Source organism: Heloderma suspectum, chromosome 6 (genome assembly GCF_057233095.1).
Source record: "Heloderma suspectum isolate Gila_16-S chromosome 6, 16-S_ref, whole genome shotgun sequence".
NCBI classification, from domain to species: domain Eukaryota; kingdom Metazoa; phylum Chordata; class Lepidosauria; order Squamata; family Helodermatidae; genus Heloderma; species Heloderma suspectum.
The window spans coordinates 32,173,481-32,191,453 of NC_139463.1; positions in this window are offsets into that span (position 1 = coordinate 32,173,481).

A 17,973-nucleotide genomic window follows, 5' to 3' on the forward strand; every position below is an offset into this window, starting at 1 on the left:
TAAAACCCTGTACGGTTCCAGCCCAGCCTACCTCAAGGAGCGCCTCCAGCAACACCACATAGGCCACTCAACAAGATCAGCCTCGGATGGCCTTCTCTCTGTCCCATCAGCCAGGACAGCTAGGCTGGTGAGGACGAGGAAGAGGGTCTTCTCTGTGGTGGCCCCCACTCTGTGGAACTCCCTCCCTACGGAACTCTGCCATGCCCCCTCTTTAATGAGCTTCTGCCACACATTAAAAACATGGTTGTTCAGGCAGGCATTTGGGGTGGGTTAGGGTATTTTTAGAAAAATGATTTTTTAAATGTATTATTTTATTGTTTTGAACTGTTCTTTTGTTGTACATAGCCCAGAGTGGCTGGGTGACCATCCAGATGGGCGATTAATAAATTAAATAAATAAATAAATAAATAAATAAATAACATTGAGTGGCATTTTCCCTGAGCATTATGTACTCTAAGAAAGTATTGAATAGGTATCTGAACATGTCCCTCCTTGGAATGGATATCCTTGTACAACACTGTTCCTTTCCCCACAGGACCTTTTTTTTACACACTTGATGCTGCACACACACCAGACCACAGAATGCCCTGAGGAAAAGTGCATTGCTGCACGCTTATGCAGCATATGTGGTAATATGTGGTAATAACGCTTCCAGTATGACTCTTTTGAGAGCAGTACAGCCGTTATCCTAAAGCCCGTTGAAATATTTGATCACCTGACAGCACTGCTCAGCAATACCACGCTCCTTGGCTTGATAAGTGCTGTACTGCTCCCAATAGATATTGACCAACGTGCATATCCCATATGTTCCTTTCCATGTCCCACATCGCCCTTAAGACCAGAATGCGATTTAATGTCCTTTTTATTTTAGTCTTGAAGACAGGGGAAGTTAAGAAGTAGGGGAGCCTGTATTATAAGGACAGACCTGTAGATCTGAGACAGTTATATCACCTGTTCTCAGAATTTCTAGAGAGTCTACTCACTCGCAGGTCATCTCTCTAGCCAACCTGACCCAGAGTTCATGGAGCCGTCCAAAATAGGCTGGTTCTTCTTCTTTAGAAGAGGCGCCTGAGAACTTCTCCATGGCTTCAAAGAAGCCCACCTTCAAGGCCTTGAATTTTGTTCTAGCCTGCACTGCAGTATGCCAGTAGCCCTTCTCGGTGAGTGCTCTCGCAGCATTTTTGAAAATAAGGATGGTGGCCAGGCTGGAGCTGCGCATGATCTGCTCTGCCTCCCCGCTCCATAACAATGAGGCAAGAAGGAACGTTATCTCCCTGTCCTGCCAGTATGCAACACAGGGGGTGGGGAAGCCATTTTGGGAAGAGAAATGGACCTTATCATCTAGGAACCATAGAGTACAGCTCTGTTAAAATAAACTACAGTGCCACCACCTGACAGGCATGCGTATATGCGCATCATCACTCAACAGAGACAGGAATTGGATAGAAGGGCAACCCATTGTTTATTATGAACACTTTAGAACCAGAGAAACATACATACTTTGAAATCTAGGGATGTACATAATGTACTTACCTTTCCGCGGATTATGTTTATGGTGTGTAGGGGGGAGGCGTTCCGTCCCTCCCCCCAGAATCCAGGCCCAGGCCAGAGCTGTCCGCAGCCGGATTTCCGGCCACGGAGGTCTCTGGGTAAAAAACAAACAAACAAACAAAAACCGCGTACGCAAATGGCGGTGGCTACGGCCGCCGCCATTTGCGTTCTTTATTTTTGGCCATCTTAATCTACGTAAATATTTACGTAGGATAAAACAGTGAATCAAAAAGGGATGCAAATAGCACCCGCTACGCTATTTGCGTTCCCCTTATTTTCACCGTCTTAGTCTACGTAAATATTTACGTAGACTATGACGGCGAAAATAAAGGGGAATGCAAATAGCGTAGCAGGCGCTATTTGCGTCCCTGTTTGATTCACCATTTTAGCCTATGTAAATATTTATGTAGGCTAAAACAGCGAATAAAAAAGGGATGCAAATAGTGCCCGCTACGCTATTTGTGTTCCCCTTATTTTCGCCATCTTAGTCTACGTAAATATTTACATAGACTAAGACACCAAAAATAAGGAATGCAAATGGCGGCGGCCATAGCCGCCGCCATTTGTGTACGCGGTTTTTTTTTTTTTAAGCAGCCATGATAGGCTACGTAAATCTTTACGTAGCCTATCACGTCTTGAAAAAAAAAACAAAAAAACCCACCACAAGTCTGCAAATGGCGGCAGTGGCAGCCAGTCAGAAGACCAGCCGCCGGAGCCTCCGCTGCCCGGAAGATCCGTCCCAGGTAAGTCTCGTCCCGGGGGGGATCCGCGGGGTGGTGGTGTGGTGGCAGGCCATTCCGCCACAGATTTTGGGGGGCCGAATGCACTGGCATTTGGCCTCACAGAGATCCCTGACAGAATTCTCTGCCATCCCTATTGAAATCTGGAAACTATGACAAACTGAGGCAAACATGTAAAATTCACAGACCGCTTTTGGGAGACAAATACAGTCATCGCGCCACTGCCCTCCTGTTTTCCAACAGGAAATTTTTAATGCATCCCTGACCGCTTTACCCTGCTGAGACTGAACACTGCCATCATCCAGGTAGGGCAGACCCAAGGTGGGAAGAACAATGGTATTGCCTTCCTGGAGATTTTCAGATAGGGCACGTCTCTTGGTCTCGCATATATTGTGTAATATAACACAGGCACAGATGACCAAGGGCACATTCTCCTCTGCAACATCAAGTCATCCCGAAAGGCACCTCCATCTGCTTTTCAGCCTTCCAAATGCCCTTTCAACATCATTCCTGGCTCTACTTAAACAGTAGTTGAAGTAAGACTTCTTTCCATCCAGATGCCCTCTGTAAGGTCTCATTAGCCAGGAACGAATGGGGTATGCTCCATCTGCAACTATTAGGGGGGCGGTATTTCTACATCCCCCAGAGTCCAGGTGGGGTTTCCTGGAACAAAAACTCCAGCCTCCATCACCTCGAACAGTGCTGAGTTTCTGAAAACGTAGGCATCGTGATTTCTTCTGCTCCAGCCAATTTCAACATCCACAAACAGCCCGGAATGATCTGTTGTTCCTTGGAGAAGCATGGAGTAGTAGTTCTTCCTATTTATGAAGTCACTGCCTTGCCGAACTGGGGATTTGATACAAACATGTGTGCCATCCACCGCGGCAACACGATGAGGGAATCCAAGAGCATCAAATTCGTCCATGATCTGTGTTGTGTCGCAGTTGTTTGTGGGCAGGGTGGAAAGGGAGATAATAAAATGAGGAAATAGTTAGCTCTGGGTAGAATTCAAAGGAAATGTATTTCAAGTAAGTACATACTTGGAGAATGTTCACAAATGCACATGCGTGGACACACACACACAGGGAAGGACATACACAGACATAAGAACGCACAAGCAGGGGCAGGTTTTGCACTGGAGAACGAACAGGGACATAGCTATGAATCACTTACTTTCCTGGCATCTCCAAGGAAAACTACATCAAAGGAGAATGTGTTCCATTGCAAGACAAAGCTCCACAAAAATCTCAGCCACCGTTGATCTTCCAAGCCTGAACTGTTCAGCAGCATTCTTGTAGAAGCAAGGGTTGGCCAGCTTCCAAATAATTACAGCAACCCTTTTCTCAACACTGACCAGAACCTGCATAGCTGTGCACTCCCCTTGTAGTGCAGGGGTCAACTAGGGATGGGAGAGAAATCCTCCATGGACCCCAGTGAGGCTGGATTCAAAAGAATCCGGCCCCCTGGAGTCCGTGGAGGATTGGAAGACTTACCTCTGTCTCCGGGAGGAATTCTCACTGGCTGGATCCTCCCCGCTGGCCGGCTCCAGAGTGCCAGCGATACGGCCACCATTGCTGTATTGCTGGCTGGGCAGATTGACTGCAGATGCAAATGGTGTCCACTACGCCATTTGCGGCTGTAAAGGTCTTAGTTTAAGGTAAATGCAGCCGTAAATGGCTGCATTTAGCTTGAACTAAGACCTTTACGGCTGCAAATGGTGTAGTGGATGCCATTTGCATCCACAGTCAATCCACCCAGCAAGGCCGAGCCAGCGATATGACAATCAATGACGGCCGTATCGCTGGTGCTCTGGAGCCGGCCGGCAGCTCCGCAGAATCACTGCGGAGTGGAGCTGGCTGGCTAGGATTCCGGGGGGAGGGACGGATCACCTCCCCCCCCGCGGACACCCCCCCGGACCAGGAGGTAAGCTTTCCACCCATCCCTAGGGCCAACTCAGACACGATCTCAAATAGGGTGCCCCGAGACATCCTGAAGTGTTCTATCCAACGTGCATCGTTCCAGACCTTGAGAATGAAGTTCTCCCACCAATCCTTGCTTGAAGGTCAAACCCAGTAATGGCAGAAGATTGAGGGCATTCTCACATGGGCAACACAGTCGACCATCATGTTCAGGTTAGTTTGCAGTCTTGCGGAAAAATAATCTCGATGGCTCTGGAAAAACCTGAGCACAAGCAGCTGAGATCGTCTCTGCTTTGCTCGCTGAGCCTGAATGAGAGTCAAGGCCCGATAGGCAGCACATATAAAACTCAGAAGGAGTACAGTTAGTTCCGTGTTCTCAATGAGGGCACTTGAGTTCCAGGCAGGATCCATGGTGTTTAGAGGGAAATGAAATTGATTCAGTCTAGCATGAAATTTACTGAGGAAATATGTAAATGGACCGCCTGCTAGGGTTCACAGGAGCGCACTTAGGCAGGACAGTGAAAAGAGAAAAAAAAGGGGGTGGTGCCTCGTTCACATTATGAGTAAAGGAGCAACCAATGGCGGCAATCAGAGAAGCCTGAAGGTTGCGTTTCAAATAGCAGATATACCGTGGTGTGCCTTTCCATACCATTACAACAAAAAAACAGGAACGTTACAGAACAGGAAATGTGTGCCATTACAATAAAAACGGTTAAGGGATTGAGTTATACAGTGCAGTACTCAAAAGGTTATTAATGAGGGTGTAGCTTTGGCCAAGATGAGCTTCCAAGATCAGTCTGCCTGTTCTGCTGGTTTGCCCTCAGTTGACCAGAGAGGGTCTGGGTTTTGTTTCTACCTTAAGTTTGGAGACTTAGCCATCGGTGCTGAAGATGTATGTTAGGTTGCCACTGAATCCTCATTCTTTGGTAATTATCCCCCATTGTGAGTGGTAGCTTTGAGGTCAAATTTTTATAACTATAGTATTGTGAATTACAATTGAGTTGTATCTTTTTTATATTCTGGACTTCTGTTCCTGAGTCCTTGCTGTGTTTACCCTGATCCTGGGTCAGTAATTACACATACTGTAATTCGATTCTGATTCCCCTACTGCAGTTGCTTAAAACCAATAACACAGATACATTCAATGCAATCATGCATTTAACATATTATCTAATTTGGTCTATACATAATCATGTACAGAAAAAGCTGGGTTTTGTAAACAGTTTCTAATCGATGTCTTTCAACTGAACCAACAACATCGTTTAACTAGTAACAGCCACCTCTGGTGTCTAAACAGTAATTGCTTTTCATTCCCAAATTCAAATAGTTCACTAGAACAATAAACAGTACCACTTGAAATAGAATTAGAACATAGCCAAAATCCACACCTTTTATAATACTAAAAACTTTATCACCCATTTAGGGATGTATGGGTTGTGTAAAATCTGTTCTGTCTGTGTTTTGAGGATTGTCAGGAGCCTTTCATTCTGTCATCTGCCCATCACCGGAATTGGATTTTTTGATTCTTTAATTTGCACAAATTTGCATTTGCGCAGTTTTGCACATGTGGACGTGTGGAAATTCCTCCCAAATGTGCATTTTCACACTTAAGCCTATGGGGGAAATGCACATTCTGGGACATGTCTTTAAAAATTGTATATTTTTCTATGACGAAATGTGTGCAAAATTCAGGAAAGTTAGAAAACCAGTTCACAAATCCGTGGAACCTGCCTGACAGTGGGAAAGCCAATCCACTGCGGAATCCGTGGGTTGGATTCATGAGAATCTGAACTCATTTGGTTCCTTATGGATTTCTCTGACATCTCCACACCCATTACAAAAACGAATAAAGCTAGACCCTACCCATTCAAAATGGTCAGTCCCCTACCATCTGACATTTTTCATTGTCCTTCATTCTAAATTGTGCTGTCAGTTGGTCATATGAAATTCAACCCATTCCTTTTTAACAGAGAAACTCAAAACTAGAAGGCTAGCTAGATCAAATATAATTCTGTGGGTCTGATCTGTTAGTACATTGTCATTTCCTATTCAGTCCCTTTTATCCCCCAACCACTTTGCTATACTTTTCTGTCTAGGGCCTGGGTCCCCAATCCTTTTGGGTCAGTGGCCAAGGTGTAATGTTGAGATCCATTTTACAAAATGGCTGCCATGGCAAAATACTCATTTCCCCTAAGACTGTTGCAGAAATCAGAGTCAGAGAGACCACGGAGTGAAGGAAAAAGAGTTCTTTATTTAACGCGTGGGCTTTATGGCTGGAATCACTTCCAAAGAGCCAAAAGCCCCGAGCCACATTAACACATTGCTTTTATAGATATGGTTTGTTGTTCAGTCGTTCAGTCGTGTCCGACTCTTCGTGACCCCATGGACCATAGCACGCCAGGCCTTCCTGTCCTGCGCTCTCTCCCGGAGCGTGCTCAAGTTCATATTCATTGCATCCGTGATGCTATCTAGCCATCTCATCCTCTGCCGTCCCCTTCCCCTTTTGCCTTCAGTCTTTCCCAGCATCAGGGTCTTTTCCAGGGAGTTTTCTCTTCGCATTAGGTGGCCAAAATATTGGAGCTTCAGCTTCATTATCTGTCCTTCCAATGAGCACTCAGGGTTGATTTCCTTTAGGATGGACCGATTTGACCTCCTTGCAGTCCAGGGGACTCATAAGAGTCTTCTCCAGCACCACAGTTCGAAAGCATCAATTCTTCGGCACTCAGCCTTCCTTATAGTCCAGCTCTCACAGCCATACATTACTACTGGGAAAACCATAGCTTTGATTAGACGGACCTTTGTCGGCAAGGTGATGTCTCTGCTTCTTACTATGCTGTCTAGGTTTGCCATAGCTTTCCTCCCAAGGAGCAAGCGTCTTTTAATTTCATGGCTACAGTCACCATCTGCGGTGATCTTGGAGCCCAAGAAAGTAAAATCTGTCACTGCTTCCATTTCTTCCCCTTCTATATGCCAGGAAGTGATAGGGCCAGATGCCATGATCTTAGTTTTTTTAATGTTGAGTTTCAAACCAGCTTTTGCACTCTCCTCTTTCACCCTCAACAAGAGGCTCTTGAGATCCTCTTCGCTTTCTGCCATTAGGGTGGTATCGTCTGCATATTGGAGGTTGTTGATAATTCTCCCGGTAATCTTAATTCCGATCTCTGATTCATCCAACCCGGCATTTCTCATGATGTACTCTGTATATAAGTTAAATAAGCAGGGTGACAATATGCAGCCTTGTCGTACTCCTTTCCCAATTTTGAACCAATCGGTTGTTCCATCTCTGGTTCTTACTGTTGCTTCTTGACCCTCGTACAGGTTTCTCAGGAGACAGGTAAGGTGGTCTGGTACTCCCATCACTTTAAGAATTTGCCAGTTTGTTGTGATCCACACAATCAAAGGCTTTAGCGTAGTCAATGAAGCAGAAATAGACATTTTTCTGGAATTCTCTTGCTTTCTCCATGATCCAGCAAATGTTGGCGATTTGATCTCTAGTTCCTCTGCCTCTTCTAAACCCAGCTTGTACTTCCGGTAGTTCTCGGTTCGCATACTGCTGAAGCCTAGCTTGTAGGATTTTGAGCATCACCTTGCTGGCATGTGAAATGAGTGCAATTGTACGGTAGTTTGAACACTCTTTGGCGTTGCCCTTCTTTGGAATTGGAATGTAAACTGACCTTTTCCAGTCTTGTGGCCACTGTGGAGTGTTCCAGATTTGTTGGCATATTGAATGCAGCACTTTAACAGCATCATCTTTTAGGATTTTAAATAGCTCAGCTGGAATACTGTCATCTCCGCTAGCTTTGTTGTTACTAATGCTTCCTAAGGCCCACTTGACTTCACTCTCGAGGATGTCCGGCTCAAGTTCAGTGACCGCACTATCATGGCTATCAGGGACATTCAAATCTTTCCTGTATAGTTCTTCTGTGTATTCTTGCCACCTCTTCTTAATCTCATCTGCTTCTGTTAGGTTCCTGCCTTCTTTGTCCTTTATCATGCCCGTCTTTGCACAAAATGTTCCCTTGAGATCTCCAATTTTCTTGAAGAGATCTCTAGTCTTTCCCATTCTGTTGTTTTCCTCGATTTCTTTGCACTGTTCATTTAAGAAGGCCTTCTTGTCTCTCCTTGCTATTCTCTGGAACTCTGCATTCAGTTGGGTATATCTTCCCCTTTCTCCCTTGCTTTTCGCTTCCCTTCTTTCGTGAGCTACTTGTAAAGCCTTGTCAGACAGCCACTTGGCTTTCTTACATTTCTTTTTCTTTGGGACGGATTTCGTTGCTGCCTCCTGAACAATGTTACGGACCTCCGTCCATAGTTCCTCAGGCACTCTGTCTATCAGGTCTAGTCCCTGAAATCTATTCCTCACCTCCACTGTATATTCATCAGGGATATGATTTAGGTCATACCTGAACGGTTTATTGGTTTTCCCGACGTTCTTCAATTTAAGACGAAATTTTGCAAGCAGCAGCTCATGATCTGAGCCACAGTCAGCTCCAGGTCTTGTTTTTACTGACTGTATGGAGCTTCTCCATCTTTGGCTACAAAGGACATAATCAATCTGATTTCGATATTGACCATCTGGTGACGTCCATGTGTAGAGTCATCTCTTGTGCTGTTGGAAAAGAGTGTTTGCTATGATCAGCATGTTCTCTTGGCAAAACTCTATTAGCTTTTGTCCTGCTTCATTTTGTACACCAAGGCCATGCCTGCCTGTTATCCCGGTGATTTCTTGACTTCCTACTTTAGCATTCCAATCCCCTATGATGAAGAGGACATCTTTTTTTGGTGGTAGTTCTAGAAGGTGTTGTAGGTCTTCATAGAACTGATCAACCTCAGCTTCTTCAGCCTCAGTGGTTGGGGCATAGACTTGAATTACTGTGATGTTGAATGGTTTGCCTTGGATTCGTACTGAGATCATTCTATCATTTTTAAGATTGTACCCCAGTACTGCTTTTCCCACCCTTTTGTTGACTATGAGTGCTACTCCATTTCTTCTCAGGGATTCTTGCCCACAATAGTAGATATGATGGTCACCTGAATTAAATTCGCCCATGCCTGTCCATTTGAGTTCGCTGATTCCCAAGATGTCGATGTTCAATCTTGCCATCTCATTTTTGACCACCTCCAGCTTACCTTGATTCATTGATCTGACATTCCAGGTTCCTAAACAATATTGTTCTTTACAGCATCGGATTTTCTTTTCACCGCCAGACACATCCACAGCTGAGTGTCCTTTCGGGTTTGGCCCAGCCGCTTCACTCTTTCTGGCGCTACTTGGAAATACCCTCTGCTCTTCCCCAGTAGCATATTGGACACCTTCCGACCTGAGGGGCTCATCTTCCGGCGTCTTATCTTTTAGCCTTGTGATACGTTCCATGGGGTTTTCTTGGCAAGAATACTGGAGTGGGTTGCCATTTCCTTCTCCAGTGGACCACATTTTGTCAGAACTCTCTGCCATGACCTGTCCGTCTTGGGTGGCCCTGCACGGCATAGCTTATGGCTTCACTGAGTTACGCAAGCCCCTTCGCCACAACAAGGCAGTGATCCATGAAGGGGATAGATATGGTTACACACAAAAATTTCCTAACTTATCAGCAAGGCTAAGGTTAAGTCAAATTGCATACCATGTTCCTGTTCTTTACTTATCGTGCCCTATGACCCATTTCCTGTATCATAAACAACTGAGTTAACTGAAAAACTGCAAGAGAAGGGGCGGGGGAAAAATTTGTCTGTGTATAGATATGGTTACACACAGACAAATTTTTCCCCCGCCCCTTCTCTTGCAGTTTTTCAGTTAACTCAGTTGTTTATGATACAGGAAATGGGTCATAGGGCACGATAAGTAAAGAACAGGAACATGGTATGCAATTTGACTTAACCTTAGCCTTGCTGATAAGTTAGGAAATTTTTATATTATTATTTTGCTAAACTATAGTAGCTCAGCAAGAACATGAGACTACTTAGTCTGACCCCCGATATGGCTACTACAAGACAATTAGTAACACTAAAAGAAACATAACTTGCCTAAGGACCAAAGTACAATGCAAAGATGGGTCCTGACTCCTGAGCTCCAGATATAAAACCACTCTTTGGAATCCAAATGAAGATGGTGCTGGATGGCAGCACTTTGCTTTGTAGCATGTCAGCCTCCCAATTTTTTTTCTTTAAATTAAAAATAAATTAAAAATCAGGAGGGGCAGGGAGCCTGGCAGATGCCAAGAGAGTTGTCCATTGGCACATTAGTGCCCATAGGCAGTTCATTGGAGCCTCCAGGTCTGGGGCAACTATATAGACTGCATTGCAACACTATATGTTCCAGGGCTCCCATTGCAGATTGTTCACACAACAGTGCTCCTTTAGGGAATCCCCCCAAACCATCCTAACATAACCACAGAAGGGAAAGTTTATTTTTGCCAAGGTGATTAATCTTTGGCATTGTATGTACATTTTGTGATATATAAGGATGGGGGAAAATTCCTTTTGGTTTGCATATGGACATGAACTTACCAGATTGTCACTTCTCAAATCAGTATGTGAACCAGAACACAGTTATCCTTTGGCACTGGGACATCTCTGGATTTTGTGATGCAGTATTCTGAACCCAAAATGCACATATTAAGGGCAAGTGCGCACAAGAATGAATATATTGGTGGAAGAAATGTACAAAAAAGCATTATTTAAGGGAAAACCACTTGTAAAAAAAAAAATGTTTATAGTGGCCAAAAGTGCTTACACATACACATGTATTAGGCAAAAACGTGTAGAAAAATGCATAGATCAGGAGAAATGTGTACAAAAAATCCTTACGAATTTCCATGAAGACTTAAACTATACAGCAAACTGATACAAAATTGGGAGAGGATGAACTGAAGGCTGAAAAATGAGGAACTGAGAGAAACAAAAATGGACAGATTCTCTCCATTATGTATGGCAGAAGGAAACTGCTGCCAGTTAGTCTTGGTTAGAAGGGGAACATTCTTTGGATATTAATCTCCACAAACAACTCTTGGAAATCTAAATCCAAAGTATGCTGCCTCCAAAGCTTTGTTTTCCCCCTGAGTTAACAAAAAACAAAACAAAACAAAAGCCCAAAACAGACAAAAATCCTATCATGGATATCAGCTTAGTGGCTGATTTAACCCAGTCCCTGTCTGGGATATGAATTCATGCTAACTTTGAAAGTTTCTGGCCATTTCCATAGGATAGCTTAATTCAATACACAATTGTCTTAGTATATATACTAAGATACCAATGTTGGTATTTGCATTTCATTGGGCACTTAGATCCTCTGGTTCTTCATATATTGGGTTCTGTGAGCCCATATTTGCAGATGAAGTAGCTAAAAGAGACATTGGCGATCACAACTTCGAAAATAAATCTCCAAGACATTCAGGTCTAGGTTGCTTTGGCGGGGGAATCTCTCCCTGTTGCCTTGAACACAGTCCTGTATCAGTCAGTCAGCAATTTAGCAGCCAAGGCTTTGTCTGGTGTGAAGATGGCGATGGGAAATCTTGACTCTTCTGTGTGTCAAGCATCTGTAAAAGCTGCAAGTGTCCTATCAGGAAAACAGATGGCCATTGTATCTGTGAGCATTGCTAACAACATCAGGAGCTGCTGGATCTGTGTGGAGCTCCCCCATGAGATGAACCACTGAACTACAGGTAGCAGCCTGTCAGTGGAGTACTGGAGGGCTTCCTGTTGCAGTTGAAGATTGCTTCAGCAACAGGGCCTTTCTGAGCTGTGATGTGTTCCTGTATCCTTGGTTATTCTACAGTCCTGCCTCTGGTTTGTCCTGTGGTTCTGACTTACGCTTTGGTCCTGAGCAGTGGCTGGTCCCATGGACCTTTCCATCTGGAGAACCCTGTTGAAATAGTTAGGGATGGTCACTGCAGTTTTACAGGTTGCAGGTTTCATGATAGGAACTGGAACACTGCATATACCAGCCTCATGAGGGTAACCATTTCACTGTGCTTTGGGAATTGCTGACCTCGTTTATTTATTTTTTCTTCCAAATACTGTTTCTCAGTTTGCATTTCTGTTGCAATGCTGACATCTATAGACAAACATGGGTCTCTCTCTCTCTCTCTCTCAAGCTGCTAGCTGTATTCTACTGGCAGAAATTTGGAATTGAAACAGGCAGCTGTTCTAGCTATTTATCTGAGGATGAACATTTAATGTTTATAGGGCTAGTTCAGAAGAGCTCTAATTGTGTTTAATTCAGACATACCTCTCCCTTTCTGGCATCAAGCAATGAAGAAACCAGCAGTAGAAGCTGGCTGTGGACATCTTTGATAGCTGGGTTGGTATCAAGGACAGGCATGGTCAGGCACCTGCCAACGCCCCCACCCCAGCAGGGGCACACTGACAAAAGCCTGCTGGAGCTGTTCCTTCTTTTCACCATTGCAACTGGCTTGTTTGCCAGCCTCTCACTCTGGCCCAGACAATAGTGGTGGTGAGAAGGAGACGTAGTAGACGCCACTGTCCACTTGCTCCCTGGCTCTTTGCCTGTCATGCAAGCAAGTGGTAGTAGCGATGATGAAAAAGAGGAGGAGCAATAGCAGCTGGTGACAATGGCGGTGATGTTGGAAAATCTGGTGTGACTTATGGGAGAGTTGCTTTATAGAGAGAAAGTGTGGCAACACAGCATGTAGTACTGGAGGCAATAAACACAGGCTAGAGCCAGTTTTGAAGAAGTTCGAATCAACTTACTTTATTAGTGCTTTTATACACATTGTCAGAGAAGGCTAACACTGTTGAACGACTCCTAAAGCTGGGTGCATGAGTGTAAGTAAGCACAGGCAGGAGATATGGTTACTTGCTTCCTTCAGGGAGAAGGCTGCATGGTTCTTTTTGCAGAGGCAAGACGAGAAGGAGGAATAAGGAAGAGGAAGGAGAAGGAGCAAGTAAAAAGGAATTGATCAGACAACAGGGACATTCTCTATCACCTCCTAGTGTCTGGAAGCATGCAGAGTTCCTATTATCCAACAGTGAGAAGGTAGACTCAGTAAGAGAGAGGGCCCATTGAGGATATCTTGCCCAAGGACCCTCAAAAATCTGGACCCAGCACTGCTTGATGGGCTAGAGCCAGTCATAACCCTCCACCTTCCATCAGATCCATAGAGCAGTTTTGAATAAGGCATCAGAGACTCAACAGAAATGCTGGTTCTCAACTAAACAAGGCCATGGGGCAGGAATGTTAGGAATAATGGGGCAGTTCATTTCAATTGGGTACCAGGAGTGTTATTGTGGTTTCATTGAATTTGAGACCTCTTGGCATTAGATTTGCTGGTGGAATCAGTGAACTAAAATGGACAAGCATGGGCGAATTTAATTCAGGTGACCATCATATCTACTACTGTGGGCAAGAATCCCTTAGAAGAAATGGAGTAGCACTCATAGTCAACAAAAGGGTGGGAAAAGCAGTACTGGGGTACAATCTCAAAAACGATAGAATGATCTCAGTACGAATCCAAGGCAAACCATTCAACATCACAGTAATTCAAGTCTATGCCCCAACCACTGAGGCCGAAAAAGCTGAGGTTGATCGGTTCTATGAAGACCTACAACACCTTCTAGAACTACCACCAAAAAAAGATGTCCTCTTCATCATAGGGGATTGGGATGCTAAAGCAGGAAGTCAAGAAATCACCAGGATAACAGGCAAGCATGGCCTTGGTGTACAAAATGAAGCAGGATAAAGGCTAATAGAGTTTTGCCAAGAGAACACGCTAATCATAGCAAACACTCTTTTCCAACAGCACAAGAGATGACTCTACACATGGACATCACCAGATGGTCAATATCGAAATCAGATTGATTATGTCCTTTGCAGCCAAAGATGGAGAAGCTCCATACAGTCAGTCAAAACAAGACCTGGAGCTGACTGTGGCTCAGATCATGAGCTGCTTCTTGCAAAATTTCGGCTTAAATTGAAGAACGTAGGGAAAACTACTAAACCATTCAGGTATGACCTAAATTATATCCCTTATGAATATACAGTGGAGGTGAGGAATAGATTTCAGGGATTAGACCTGATAGAGTGCCTGAGGAGCTATGGACGGAGGTCCGTAACATTGTTCAGGAGGCAGCAACTCAATCCATCCCAAAGATAAAGAAATGCAAGAAAGCAAAGTGGCTGTCTGATGAGGCTTTACAAGTAGCTGAGGAAAGAAGGGAAGCGAAAAGCAAGGGAGAAAGGAGAAGATATATCTAACTGAATGCAGATTTCCAGAGAATAGTAAGGAGAGACAAGAAGGCCTTCTTAAATGAACAATGCAAAGAAATCAAGGAAAACAATAGAATGGGAAAGACTAGAGATCTTTTCAAGAAAATTGGAGATCTCAAGGGAACGTTTTGTGCAAAGACGGGCATGATAAAGGACAAAGAAGGCAGGAACCTAACAGAAGCAGATGAGATTAAGAAGAGGTGGAAAGAATACACAGAAGAACTATACAGGAAAGATCTTCATGTCCCTGATAGCCATGATAGTGCGGTCACTGAACTTGAGCCGGACATCCTCGAGAGTAAAGTCAAGTGGGCCTTAGGAAGCATTACTAACAACAAAGCTAGCAGAGATGATAGTATTCCAGCTGAGCTATTTAAAATCCTAAAAGATGATGCTGTTAAAGTGCTGCACTCAATATGCCAACTCATTTGGCCACAAGACTGGAAAAGGTCAGTTTACATTCCAATTCCAAAGAAGGGCAATGCCAAAGAGTGTTCAAACTACCGTACAATTGCGCTCATTTCACATGCCAGCAAGGTGATGCTCAAAATCCTACTAGCTAGGCTTCAGCAGCATGTGAACTGAGAACTACCGGAAGTACAAGCTGGGTTTCGAAGAGGCAGAGGAACTAGAGATCAAATCGCCAACATTTGCTGGATCATGGAGAAAGCAAGAGGATTGCAGAAAAATGTCTATTTCTTCTTCATTGATTATGCTAAAGCCTTTGATTGTGTGGATCACAACAAACTGTGGCAAATTCTTAAAGCAATGGGGGGTACAAGATCACCTTACCTGTCTCCTGAGAAACCTGTACGTGGGTCAAGAAGCAACAGTAAGAACCAGGCATGGAACAACCGATTGGTCCAAAATTGGGACAGGCGTACGACAAGGCTGCATATTGTCGCCCTGCTTATTTAACTTATATGCAGAGTACATCATGAGAAACGCCGGATTGGATGAATCACAGGTCGGAATTAAGATTGCCGGGAGAATTATCAACAACCTCAGATACGCAGACGATACCACCCTAATGGCAGAAAGTGAAGCGGATCTAAAGAGCCTCTTGTTGAGGGTGAAAGAGGAGAGTGCAAAAGCTGGTTTGAAACTCAACATTAAAAAGGCTAAGATCATGGCATCTGGCCCCATCACTTCCTGGCATATAGAAGGGGAAGAAATGGAAGCAGTGACAGATTTTATTTTCTTGGGCTCCAAGATCACCACAGACGGTGATTGAAGCCATGAAATTAAAAGACACTTGCTCCTTGGGAGGAAAGCTATGGCAAACCTAGACAGCATAGCAAGAAGCAGAGACATCACCTTGCTGACAAAGATTCGTATAATCAAAGCTATGGTTTTCCCAATAGCAACATATGGCTGTGAGAGCTGGACTATAAGGAAGGCTGAGCGACTATAAGGAAGGCTGAGCACCGAAGAATTGATGCCTTCGAACTGTGGTGCTGGAGAAGACTCTTACAAGTCCCCTGGACTGCAAGGAGGTCAAATCAGTCAATCTTAAAGGAAATCAACCCTGATTGCTCACTGGAAGGACAGATACTGAAGCTGAAGCTCAAATATTTTGGCCATTTAATGTGAAGAGAAAACTCCCTGGAAAAGACCCTGATGCTGGGAAAGACTGAAGGCAAAAGGAGAAGAGGACGGCAGAGGATGAGATGGCTAGATAGCATCACCAATGCAATGAATATGAACTTGAGCACACTCTGGGAGAGAATGGAGGACAGGAAGGCCTGGCGTGCTATGGTCCATGGGGTCATGAAGAGTTGGACATGACTGAACGACTGAACAACAACAACAATGTATCATATGTAGGGATGTCAGAGAATTTTGCCACGAATCTCGGGGAGGCCGAATGCCAGTGCATTCGGCCCCCCGAGATTGGTGGTGAAACGGTCTTCCCCCCCGCCCCCCCGGGACAGGACTTACTTTGGGCAAATCCTCCTGGCGGCGGCGGCTCCGGTGGCGGTTCGGCGGCGGGGGCTGCGGCGGCCGGTCTTCCAACTGGTTGCCACCACCGCCATTTCCAGTAAAAAAACACACACACCAAAAAAACATGATAGGCTACGTAAAGATTTACATAGCCTATCACAGCTAAATCTTTTAAAAATACCGTGATAGGCTACGTAAATGTTTACGTAGCCTATCACGGCTGAGTAAAACCCCCCCCGCGCGTACGCGTGTCACTTACATATATTAGGGATGTACAAAAGTCACTTACCTTGAACGAAATTTGATTCGCGGTGGGGGGGAGGCGCTCTGTCCCTCCCCCCCAGAAATTCTGGCCGGGGGGGAGGCGCTCCATCCCTCCCCCCCCGAAATTCTGGCCAGGGGGGAGGCGTTCCGTCCCTCTCCCCCAGAAATTCTGGCTGGGGGGGAGGCGCTCCGTCCCTCCACCCCCGAATCCTGGCCGGCCGGGCCACAAATGGCGGCGGCCATAGCCGCTGCCGTTTGCGTCCCTGCAGTCAGCCATGATAGGCTACGTAAATGTTTACGTAGCCTATCACGGCTGAGTAAAAAACAAAACAAAACAAACCGTGTGTACTCAAATGGCGGCGCCCATGGGCGCCGCCATTTGTGTTACTTATTTTGGCACGTCTAGTCTCCGTAAACATTCACGTAGACTACGGCAAAAATAAGGGGAACACAAATAGCGTAGCATGTACACTATTTGCGTTCCCCTTATTTTCGCCCTAGTCTACGTAAATGTTTACATAGACTAGACGTGCCGCCGCCGCCATTGCAAAAAAAAAAGTAAAGTAAAAACAAACAAACACACCTGTGATAGGCTACGTAACGATTACGTAGCCTATCACGGCTAGATTTCCAAAGTCAGCCGTGATAGGCTACATGACGATTCACGTAGCCTATCATGGCTGACTTTGGAAATCTAGCCGTGATAGGCTACGTAAATGGTTACGTAGCCTATCACGGGTGTTTGTGTGTGTGTGTGTTTTACTTTTTTTTCGCAGCCAGGGAGACGGGGCGCTTCTACCCGGCCTGAATTTCACTGGCGAGTGATGGGGTGCCTCCCCCCTGGCCTGAATTTCGGCCAGGTGAGGCGGGGCGCCTCCCCCCCCTCGCCTGAACTTCGGGGAGAGAACCGAAGCGCCTCCCCCCCCCACCGCGAAGCAAGCTTCGAGAACAGGTAAGGGACTTTCGTCCATCCCTACATTTGCGTACGCGCGGTTTGTTTGTTTTACTCAGCCGTGATAGGCTATGTAAACATTTACGTAGCCTATCACGGCTGACTGCAGGGACGCAAACGGCGGCGGCTATGGCCGCCGCCATTTGTGGCCCGGCTGGCCAGGATTCGGGGGTGGAGGGACGGAGCGCCTCCCCCCCGGCCAGAATTTCGGGGGGGAGGAACGGAGCACCTCCCCCCCGGCCAGAATTTTTTGGGGGAGGGACGGAGCGCCTCCCCCCTGCCAGAATTTCAGGGGGGAGGGACGGAGCGCCTCCCTCCCACCGCGAATCAAATTTCGTTCAAGGTAAGTGACTTTTGTACATCCCTAATATATGTAAGTGA